Source organism: Medicago sativa, chromosome 4 (genome assembly GCF_051527215.1).
Source record: "Medicago sativa cultivar Bolivia chromosome 4, Bolivia_mono, whole genome shotgun sequence".
NCBI lineage: Eukaryota > Viridiplantae > Streptophyta > Magnoliopsida > Fabales > Fabaceae > Medicago > Medicago sativa.
The window spans coordinates 51,671,713-51,683,454 of NC_140752.1; positions in this window are offsets into that span (position 1 = coordinate 51,671,713).

The following is an 11,742-nucleotide window of genomic DNA, read 5'->3' on the forward strand; positions in this document are numbered from 1 at the left end:
TGAGGGGGGGCCGGAGGAGCTTGCTGGTTCCTTACCACTTCTTCTTGAAGCCATTGCCCTTGGGTGTGGATTGGTTTGAAGGTTTAGGGTTTGGGAAGATTTTTGGTGGAAATGATTGGTTTAGTGTTGGGGTTTATGTTTTAGTAAGGTTTATGGGTTTGGTTATGGAGATTGTTTGAGAATTTGTGGTTTTTGGTTTAGGTTTTGAATGATTAGGGTTTTATGGTTTTGGGTGGATGAAAGTTGTTTTTGATTATTGGTTTGTGTTTAAGATGAAGTTTGTGATTGATTGGTGAAAGAATTGAGTGGATTGGTGAAGTTTTGAGGGAGATATGAAGGTTTGAGGTTTGGTGGTTATGGAGGTTTTAAAGAGAAGTTTGAAGGTAGAGAGAGGTTTGTGTTTGAGAATGAATGGAGAAGAAGAGAAAATTTGATAACTTGGGCTTGAAGAAAAGCAGCAAAAGAGCATCCTGGAGGGTGGCACGGCCGTGCCACATGTTGGCACGGGCCGTGCCAAGTTTCTGACTTAGTGGGATCATATTTTTGCACTGTATTTTCATATTTCTGCACCGTATTTGCTTCAGTCCTCTTTCTTTTGCTCGAAGACACCTTCCACCATATATTTGTTCCTAAAATAAAATAAAAAGCAATTTGTAGTAAAAGATTTAAAAAGGAAATAAATATGCAATAAAATAAAATCATATCTAATTAAAACTAATCTAAATAATGCAATAAAATAGACTAATTAATGACTCATCAGATACGTAACGAGATGGGGATTTGTTTGATGCATTGTTTTCCTTGTTACGTATTTCTTTTAATATTGTTGGACTAATTTCACGAAAACTATTTTAAGATGTTAAGTTGTGGCCTTTTTGTGCCAAGAATTTTATAAGATAATGTAAAACTTTTTCCGCTGCATATGATTATTGGATTTTTATAAAGGCTAGTTTTTTTAATAACTAGTACTTTCTATTATTATAATTATGGATAATGTTGTAAGATGAATGTGATGCTCCGTTTCTGATGAGAAACTCTGATATTCTTTATATTTATTTATATTGGGAAAACGGGTGTTACAATTTGTTATACCCTAATTTTGGACCTAAAAATACTAGTTCAATTCTTCTTTTCTTGCATTTCAAGTCATTTGATATGCCTTTGAGTAATTACATCCTTCTCGGCATTTTATTTCAATATTGTTTGCAAAATTCATGAAAAAGGGTATTTTAGTCATTTTCTGCTTTCAACTCATTTTAATCCTTGAAAATTGTTTGAGTCTTTTAAATTGGTTTGTATAGGTCCTTGTTTCAATCTCATGACAAAATTCATTTCAAAAATATCAGTTGAGTCATTTTTTTAGTCAGTTTAGCCCCTAGGGGCATTTTAGTCATTTCCTATGTTAAAATTTCTTTCGGTCTTTTAAAAATTTGTTTGAGTCCTTTCAAGTAGTTTGAATAAGTCTTCATTTCAATTCTATGTCAAAATCCATTTTAAAATTGCATTTGGAGTCATTTTGAGTCAGTTTTGCCCCTAGGGGCATTTTAGTCTTTTCATGTGTTAAAGCCCTGTTTAAATTCTAAAAATTGTCTCTGAGTCTTGTATAAGTTCTTGCTTTAATTTCCTGTTAAAAATCATTTTAAAATTGCATTTGAGTCGTTTCGAGTCATTTTAGTCCTTAGGGGCGTTTTGGTCATTTCACATAATATTTCTGATTCGTTTTAATCTGCTTTGTTGTTTTTAATCGTCTCATTTTACGTTAATTTTAAATTTACTTTTTCAATTCAATTTTAGTTTTAATTTTCATTTTTAGTCCTCGCACTTTTGTTATTTACATTTTAATCCCTTTTTAAGTTTGTTAGAGTCCAAGTGCCACGTGTCCAAATGTTATTGGTCCACAAAAGTTTGTTACAAGTCAAGTGCCACATGGCATTATTTCATTGGTCCAAGATTACCACATCACCCATAAATAAGTCCAAGTCAAGGTCAATTTCTCATACACACTAATCACTTTTTTTTACTAATTATTTTTCAATCATTTTTCACAAAAAATACAAAGCTTTTTCTCTCAATTTTCCCTCTCTTCTAACAACTTTCTCTCTCCTCTAACTAATCTCCACCATAACCACCTTCAACCACCACCTTCAACCTCCACAACCACCATAACAACCTCCAAAACCACCACAACAACCCCAAACCTCCACAAATTCATCCCCATTTTCACAAACTAATCCAAAACGAACAAACGAACAAACGACGCTCACGGATTCAGGTCTGAAACGTACGCATCATCATCATCATCCAATCGGCAACCTATTCACAAAACCTTCATCATCACCAATTTTCAATCCGAACCAAATCATGAACACAAACTCAGAATTGCGGTATTCATCTTCATTCACAAACAACAATTTTAGTGCCGCAATGTTAGACTCATTCCAAATATCAATATCAGCAAGGTCGATTCAAGTTTAGAGGAACAAGAAGGAGGTGGATCGGAATCACTGCACCAAGAGGAACATCCGAACCAAAACAGAGAAGGAACCGCGAAGATTCATTCGATAACGGTGACGAAACGGAGGTCGACGGTGATGAAAGCAGTTTGGAACGGAATCTTGAGCGAAGCCAGAACGAATCGCAAGCAAGTTCAGAATGAAATCGTGAATCAGAGAGGTAAGAAGATCCTTTCGATTTCATTTTTCTATGTGTTGGTGTTTGATTTTTGCGGATTGAATCTTTTCGAAATCAGTTTCGAATCTGAGAGAAGGAGAGAAATTCGAGTGTTGGTGGTGTGATTCCGACGCCGGAAAACTCGAAATCGCCGGAGAAGGAGGCTGAGGGTGGTGGATCATTTTTTCTGTTAGTTGAGAAAGGAGGGAGTAGGCGCAGATTTTAGAGAAGAAGAAGGAGTTGTTTTTGTGTTGGTTTCATTCAAGACACGTCAATATGCTGCCTCCCATTTTCCATTTCATTCAACCCATGGATCTAACCCACAAACCCATGGATCCTACCCATTTCTAATCCTGGGTTGGGCTTGGGCCTTAACTGTTTTGAGTTTCTATCTTCTGTATGATTTTCGCTATTCACACACCGTTTTATGCTGCTCACACTACTGGTTTATTCAAAATTGCATGAAAATTCCACAAAACTCTAGTAACCTTCTTGATGCATTTTTTTGATAATTTTTGGTGTATTTTGCATGGTAAACCTTGGTCGCAACATGTGGAAAATATCTTGGTCTTTTGTTGATTCCATGTGTTATTTCTTGATAAAAAGTTCCTAAAGTTTTGTGGAGTTTGTTGTGATCATTTTTTTAGCACTTGACACTAGTTCCTTGAAATGTAATTACATGTTAAAACCTACTTCAAAAATAATGGGTGCTTGTTTTTGTCATTTTTGCCACTTCTTGTTAACATTTTTGTGAAGTTTTAATATGATTTTGAACTTGAAATTTTGTTACATAATTGTGGCTTTGAACATGTAATTTCTTGGATTGAATTTGCCTATTAAATGTGGTATGTGCTTGCTGTTTTGAGTTAGATTTTTGTGGACTTTGTGTTGTAAATAATGTGAAATGCTCTTGTGAAATAAAGTGCATAAAGGACTTGAAAATCTTATAATCTTTGGCACGTCGATTTTCCTTGATTCTCATATCTCTTTCCTTGAAATAAGTCACCTAAAATTTCCAATGTTGTGAGAATTTAGGCCTCAAACTTGCTTTAGAAGTATATTGAATTTCAAGTCCCTTTGTCATTTTTTTTTACTAAAGTTGTTAGTTTACTTTACTTGCAAGTTATATTTGTTTTACTATGCATTTGTCATTTTGTTTCTATATCATTTGGTTCTACTAACCCTTTTGTTTCATGTTTCATAAGCATACTTCATTCTTCCATCTTAGTTTCATTTCTTGCATATTAATTTGTACCAAGACTTAGAATGTAAAGATTTAGGAGTTCTTGTAATATTTTTACTTTCATGCAATTTAAATTTCTTGCAAGACCATAGAATGTATCTAGGCCAATGATGTAATAAGGACTATGGACTCTAATAATGTACACCGACACAAGCACCGACACATGCACACACCTCACTTTAGGTATATGGCTAGAATATGCATGTTTAGATGTATGTTTAGGATTGTATGTTTAGATGAATGCTTAGGATTTACACTTAGAAAAATCAATTTTCCAAAAAATATAAACAACATCACTCAAATTATTTTTCTTAATAAACCTTGGGATCAAAATCCCATTGAATTTTCCTTTTCTTTTCTTAAACAAAAATTTCAATGAATTTTAATCATACTTTGACTTGTTTTTGCAAATAACTAATTCCACCTCACAATTTCACAATCTTATGCCCTTGAGGCCTCTCTCTCATTCTTCAAAATTCATTTTCAAACTTAAAATCAACCAACAAAAACAAAAACATTTTTTGGAAGAGAACTACGGTGGATTTGATCCCTTAAACGGGTACGTAGGCAAGGAATCAAATTTCCTTCAATTCAACTAAAATAAAAATTCAAACACATTCTTCTCCCTCCAATTCTTCACTTAGTAAACTCTTAGGTTTAAATAAACGCTTTCAAATAGCATTTAAAAGTAAAGCGCGCGCGTAGAAATTAAAGATGGTTCCTATAGGATACTATAGTCGTTATGGGTGCCTAACACCTTCCCGTAGCGAAAACAACTCCCGGACCTCGATTCTCAAGGGTTTTGCTTACTTTTTCCCTTCCCAAGAAAAAATAAGATATCACCGGTTTAAAAGGTTCAAACGTAATCAATATTTGACACCCGAAAACCAAGATAAAACAGCTGGCGACTTCACTGGGGAGATTCGAGAGTTACGCCTAGTCTTTATTTCCACGCTTGCGCTTCGTTTTTACTTGCTTCTTTTACTTGCTTTCCTATGTGAATAAATGTTTAAATTTCTTGCAAACGTGTGGGGTGAGAATATCAAAAGTCCTGCACCCGGGCTGAGTGAACTTAGGATTTAGGAGGGATATAGTCGACAATTCATTCCGGGGGTTGCCTCGTGTTTTGGATTATGCGATCAATCCCACATAGCTGAGGCATTTTGGGGGTGATGTTGTCGGCGCGTGTTGTCGCGTTTAGGCACTTTACTTCTGATTGTTCTATGACGCTATGAACCATAGATAACCAAACCCATCCATGGCCATTTTTTCTAGGATGTAGTGCGGAGGCTAAACCGAGTGTAGTCTCGAATTTTAGTCGTCACGCGATACTACACTCAAGTTAGACCTTCTTACGTATAATCATGGAGCGAGTGTTGTCTCGTGACACCGTGATATACGTCGGAGAGGTTGCAACTTGGGAACCTTTTTAGAACCCGGTTACTATTATCCTAAACCCCTAGATTCACTGGACACCGTGTCCACCCATGACTCCTCGACTTTGAACTTCAACCCACCATGTTTTCTCCGAACTTGAACATAATCATGCATTCATGCATACATGCATACATGCATAAACCTTTTTTCATGCATTTATCAGAGGACTTAGACAAGTCATCTTTTGAACATCACGGATGTGAACACCAAGTGATACCATCTCAACTAAACTTTTAGTTTTGCTCGAGATTTTCAAATAAAACCGTGTTTCTCCGTGATGTTCACAACCACTTTGACAAAGTCCTCTGACAAAAAAGAGTCTTTTTGCATTTGCATATCATGCATCATATGCATCATTCATCGGTCACAAATGGCTTCTCGTGCTCATTGCCTCCTGGTTTTGTCCGCCGCAGTCTGAAAATTGGCTCGTGCTCGTAAAGTTTACCAACCAGATAGAGTTCATCAGACAAGATTGTACAAGAGAAGAAACATGGCTAACCTTAAGGAAGAGAATGCCAGCCCCTCGGGCCAGTCTATTGACGAGTCTAACCTGGATGAAATTCTGAGGCTTATCAAGAAGAGTGACTATAAGATTGTTGACCAACTGCTGCAAACCCCGTCAAAGATATCCATCCTGTCTCTGCTCATGAGCTCAGAGGCTCATAGGAAAGTGTTAATGAAAATACTGGAGCAAGCTTATGTCGACCACGAAGTCTCTGTGGATCAGTTTGATGGGATAGTGAGTAATATTACTGCCTGCAACAACTTGGGGTTTGGTGACGATGAACTCCCCGAAGCAGGGAAACGCCACAACTTGGCTCTGCATATCTCGGTACACTGCAAGTCTGACATGATATCCAATGTGCTGGTGGACACTGGATCATCCCTGAATGTAATGCCTGAATTCACACTAAGACAATTGAGCCATCATGGAATCTCTTTGAGGGGAAGTAGCTATCTGGTTAAGGCTTTCGATGGATCTCGCAAGGATGTTCTTGGGGAAGTAGACTTGCCAATAACCATTGGTCCTGAGACATTCCAGATTACTTTCCAAGTCATGGACATCAATGCTTCGTACAGCTGTCTCCTCGGAAGACCGTGGATTCATGACGCTGAAGCAGTCACTTCTACTTTGCATCAGAAGCTCAAGTTTGTGAGGAACGGTAAGATTGTCACTGTGTATGGTGAAGAAGCATATCTGGTTAGCCAAGTGTCATCTTTCTCTTGTGTTGAAGCAGGGTCCGCTAAAGGGACGTCGTTTCAAGGCTTGACCGTTGAGGGAGCAGAACCCCGGAGGGCTGGTACTAGCATGGCTTCATTGAAGGATGCCCAGAAGGCTGTTCAAGAAGGGCAAGCTGCAGGCTGGGGCAAAATGATTCAGATCTTGGAAAACAAGCGTAAAGAGGGCCTTGGATTCTCCCCAACCTCTGGTGTTTCAAAGGGAACTTTCTACAGTGCTGGGTTCATCAATGCTATTACTGAAGGTGCTGCTGGGAGTAGTTACGTGCCCACTTTTGTCATACCAGGAGGCACTGTGAGGAATTGGGAGGCCATTGATGTTCCTTTAGTCATGCATGCTTCCATGTAATGTGTCTTGTTGCTCATGTTTTTCTTTGTTTTCAAAATAACAATCCTTTCGCTCTGCCCAAGGCGAAAGTGATATCATTGTAAGGGCGTGTTTGTTTCGGCATTGCCGTTATCAATAAAAGTTGTCGTCTTTCTCACGACTCTTGTTTTTCACTTTTTAGTGCCTTTTTCTTGGAAATAATGGTAATGCCAGAAAAAACCAAAACATCTATATTTTCTTATTAATTTCAAAAATCTGCATGAAAAACATTTTTCTAAAAATCATCCCAATCATATTATGCAGATTGAACCACAATAAACCCATTGAACACAGTGACCCTATGGTTCCTCCAAATTTTGAATTCCCTGTATATGAAGCCGAAGATGAGGATGACGATGATGAAGAGATACCGTATGAGATCACTCGACTGCTTGAGCAAGAAAGAAGAGCCATTCAGCCTCACCAGGAAGAGATTGAGCTTATCAACCTGGGTACAGAAGAAAACAAGCGAGAGATCAAGATTGGTGCTGCACTTGAGCCAGAAGTGAAAAGGAAGATTACTCAGCTTCTCCATGATTATCCAGATGTCTTTGCATGGTCCTATGAAGATATGTCGGGTCTAGATCCCAAGATTGTGGAACATCGGATACCGACAAGACCTGAATGTCCTCCTGTCAAACAGAAATTGAGAAGGTCTCGTCCAGACATGGCTCTTAAGATCAAGGCTGAAGTGCAAAAGCAAATTGATGCGGGTTTCCTCATGACAGCTGAATATCCTGAATGGATTGCCAACATCGTACCGGTACCAAAGAAAGATGGGAAAGTTCGAATGTGTGTTGATTACAGAGATCTGAACAAAGCCAGTCCAAAAGATAACTTCCCATTGCCTCATATTGATGTGCTTGTCGACAGTACTGCTCAATCCAAAGTGTTCTCCTTTATGGATGGTTTCTCGGGTTATAATCAGATACGAATGTCTCCTGAAGATAGAGAAAAGACGTCCTTCATCACTCCGTGGGGGACGTTCTGTTATAAAGTGATGCCGTTTGGCTTGATAAATGCTGGTGCTACCTATCAAAGGGGTATGACTACTCTGTTTCATGATATGATTCACAAAGAGATTGAAGTATATGTTGATGATATGATTGTGAAGTCAAGTGATGAAGAGCAGCATGTGGTGTATTTGAAAAAGATGTTTGAAAGACTAAGAAAGTACAAGCTGCGGTTGAATCCTAACAAGTGCACATTTGGTGTAAGATCTGGAAAGTTACTAGGCTTCATTGTCAGTCAGCGAGGCATTGAAGTTGATCCTGACAAAGTCCGAGCCATCAAAGAAATGCCGGCCCCTCAAACTGAGAAGCAAGTCAGAGGTTTCCTCGGACGTCTGAATTATATTTCAAGATTCATATCTCATATGACTACTACCTGTGGACCAATTTTCAAATTGCTCAGAAAGAATCAGCCTGTTGTATGGAATGATGAATGCCAGGGAGCTTTTGATAGCATTAAAGAATACCTGTTGGAACCACCTATCCTTGTCCCGCCAGTGGAAGGAAGGCCTTTGATTATGTATCTGTCAGTGTTAGATGATTCAGTGGGTTGTGTTCTCAGTCAACAAGACGAGACTGGTAAGAAAGAGCATGCTATCTACTATCTGAGCAAGAAGTTCACCGACTGTGAGACTCGGTATACAATGCTTGAAAAGACTTGTTGTGCTTTAGCTTGGGCTGCCAAACGACTGCGTCATTATATGGTGAATCATACAACTTGGTTGATATCCCGAATAGATCCAATCAAATACATCTTTGAAAAGCCTGCTGTTACTGGAAAGATCGCACGTTGGCAAATGTTGTTGTCTGAATATGATATTGTGCACAAAGCTCAGAAAGCAATCAAAGGAAGCATCCTTGCTGAGCATCTTGCTTGTCAACCTCTTGATGATTACCAGCCGATTAAGTTTGATTTCCCTGATGAAGAGATCATGTATTTGAAAGCGAAAGACTGTGAAGAACCACTGATCAATGAAGGACCGGATCCCAATAGCAAGTGGGGACTGGTGTTTGATGGTGCTGTTAACGCTTATGGTAAAGGAATTGGGGCCATCATTGCAACTCCACAGGGGCACCACATTCCTTTCACTGCTCGGATAACTTTTGAATGCACAAACAACATAGCTGAATATGAAGCATGCATCTTGGGCATTGAAGAAGCCCTTGACCTGAGAATCAAACACCTTGACATCTATGGGGACTCTGCACTTGTTATTAATCAAATAAAGGGTGAATGGGAGACTCATCATGAGAAGCTGATCCCTTACCGTGACTATGCAAGACGTCTGTTGACATACTTTACCAAGGTTGAGTTGCACCACATCCCTCGGGATGAAAACCAGATGGCTGACGCTCTTGCTACTTTGTCTTCTATGTTTCATGTCAATCACTGGAATGATGTGCCCGTGATCAAGGTACAGCGTCTTGATAGACCCGCTCATGTGTTCACTATTGAAAATGTGCCAGATCAGGTTGATGAAGATGTGAATGATAAAAAGCCTTGGTATTACAACATCAAACAATTCTTGCAGAATCGTGAATATCCACCTGGTGCTTCCAACAGGGATAAAAAGACTTTGAGAAGATGGGCTAGCAGATTCTTTCTGGACGGAGAAATCCTATACAAGAGGAATTATGACATGGTCTTGTTAAGGTGTGTTGACAAACAAGAAGCTGAGAAATTGATGCATGATGTACATGATGGTACTTTTGGGACCCATGCTTCGGGCCACACTATGTCAAGGAAACTGTTAAGAGCCGGCTATTACTGGATAACTATGGAGCGTGATTGCCACAAACATGCCAAGAGATGCCACAAATGTCAAATCTATGCTGACAAGATTCATGTGCCTCCACCTGCTCTCAATGTTATATCTTCCCCATGGCCTTTCTCTATGTGGGGCATTGACATGATCGGAAGAATTGAGCCAAAAGCTTCCAATGGACACCGTTTTATCTTAGTGGCAATTGATTACTTCACCAAGTGGGTCGAGGCTGCCTCCTATGCAAATGTGACCAAGCAAGTGGTTGTCAAGTTTATCAAGAATAACATCATCTGTCGATATGGTGTTCCCAACAAGATCATCACTGACAATGGTTCCAATCTGAACAATAGCATGATGCAAGCTGTCATACCCCAATTTTTGACCTAAGGATCCTGCATTCATACATCAACACGTGTCGCTTAACCCTGACTACTCTCTGACTTTTTCAGTGAAAATTTCGGCAGAGAGGTATTTTAAAATGCCTCTTTTTTTTTGTTTTCGAGTCGGACCTTCTTCTCTCTATTTTTTATTTTTATCTCAGTTTCCATCTTTTAATATTTTTTTATTAATTCATTAACTTTGACTTTATTTCCTTTAATTTAGTCGTCATTTTTTTTATTCTAATTACTTTTCTTTTATTTAAGATAAGTTCAAGTCCACACAATTATCCATTTGTTTATTATTTATTTGTTTATTATTTATTTGTAAAATCCAAAAGTGTCTGTCCTCATCTAGTCACGCGCTCCCAGCACACAGCTATCACACGCACCTTGCCACAAATCCATCCGAATACAATTCACATGTTCACAGTCTCATCAATCCAGCAACAGAATTGCTTTTTCTTCTCCTCAAGCTACAACATTTTTGTTTTCTTTTAAACCAACTCTAGCCTCAAACTCTTGATATAAAAAAACAAACCATTGCACAACACGGGGGGGCCGAAATTCACAAAGGAATGAACCATTTTCACGGCCAATCCATCATAGAATACGCACAAGCATAAACCTGCACACACAATCTTCATCCAAACTAACACAGACAATTACACAAAGCTTTAACAATTTCAACGCATCTAACCACCACCAATCCGACGTCATCAAAACAACAAACCCACCACGGCAACACTCAAAACCCCACATCAAACCAACGAGCCTCAACCCCAAACCGAAAACCACGAACCATTCATCAACACCGAATCAAACAACCATCCAAACACCAAGAACCAGTCACCACTTCACAAACCCAGTCACGCGTGCAAGAAGAAGGCCAGAGAGGAACCTGCAATCTCAAAGAACACAGGACCGAACCATCAGTATCAAATCGGCCGCTTCACAATCCAAACACGACGAGTCAACCGTTCCAGCACCGACGTCCAGCAAGCAACTGGTCCAACAAGACGTTCCAGTCGCAAGCCGCGAAGTTTCCGACAGTGGCCTTCGCATATTCGAACGACAACAACAACAGCATCGCACTTCTTTTCAAACCGATTCAGAGGTAGCTTTTTTCTTTACTCACTTATTTTTGTAGATCTAAGGTTCACTTCTTTGTTGTTGGGCTTTTGAGTTTAGGAAATGAATAGGGAAGAAGAAAAGAATTAGAAACACGAAAAAGAGTTGTTTGTAATATCTATAGCGGCGGCGCCGCCGTCAATGACGGCTAACCGCCGCGTCGGAGCCGTCTCCGACCACCACTGTTCCCGTCGGAACCCTAGTGAGAGGAGAGAGCGTCTTGCTCTCAAAGAGGAGAAGAGAGAGAAGCTAATTGCACAAATGAATAAAAATCAGTCTCACACCCCTTTTATAATACTGGGTCGACCCAGTTAGTTGACCCTGACCCTTTTAGCAAACCGACCCGGTTCTGTTTTCCCTTGAGCCCAATTCTCCTTCCTGATTTTCCTTTCTGCATGCTACTCACACACACATAACACTGCTGCACCCCCACCTGCGTTCATTTTATTTTTTATTTCTTATCATATCTATTTATCATGCATTGTTATTTCTAATTACATTT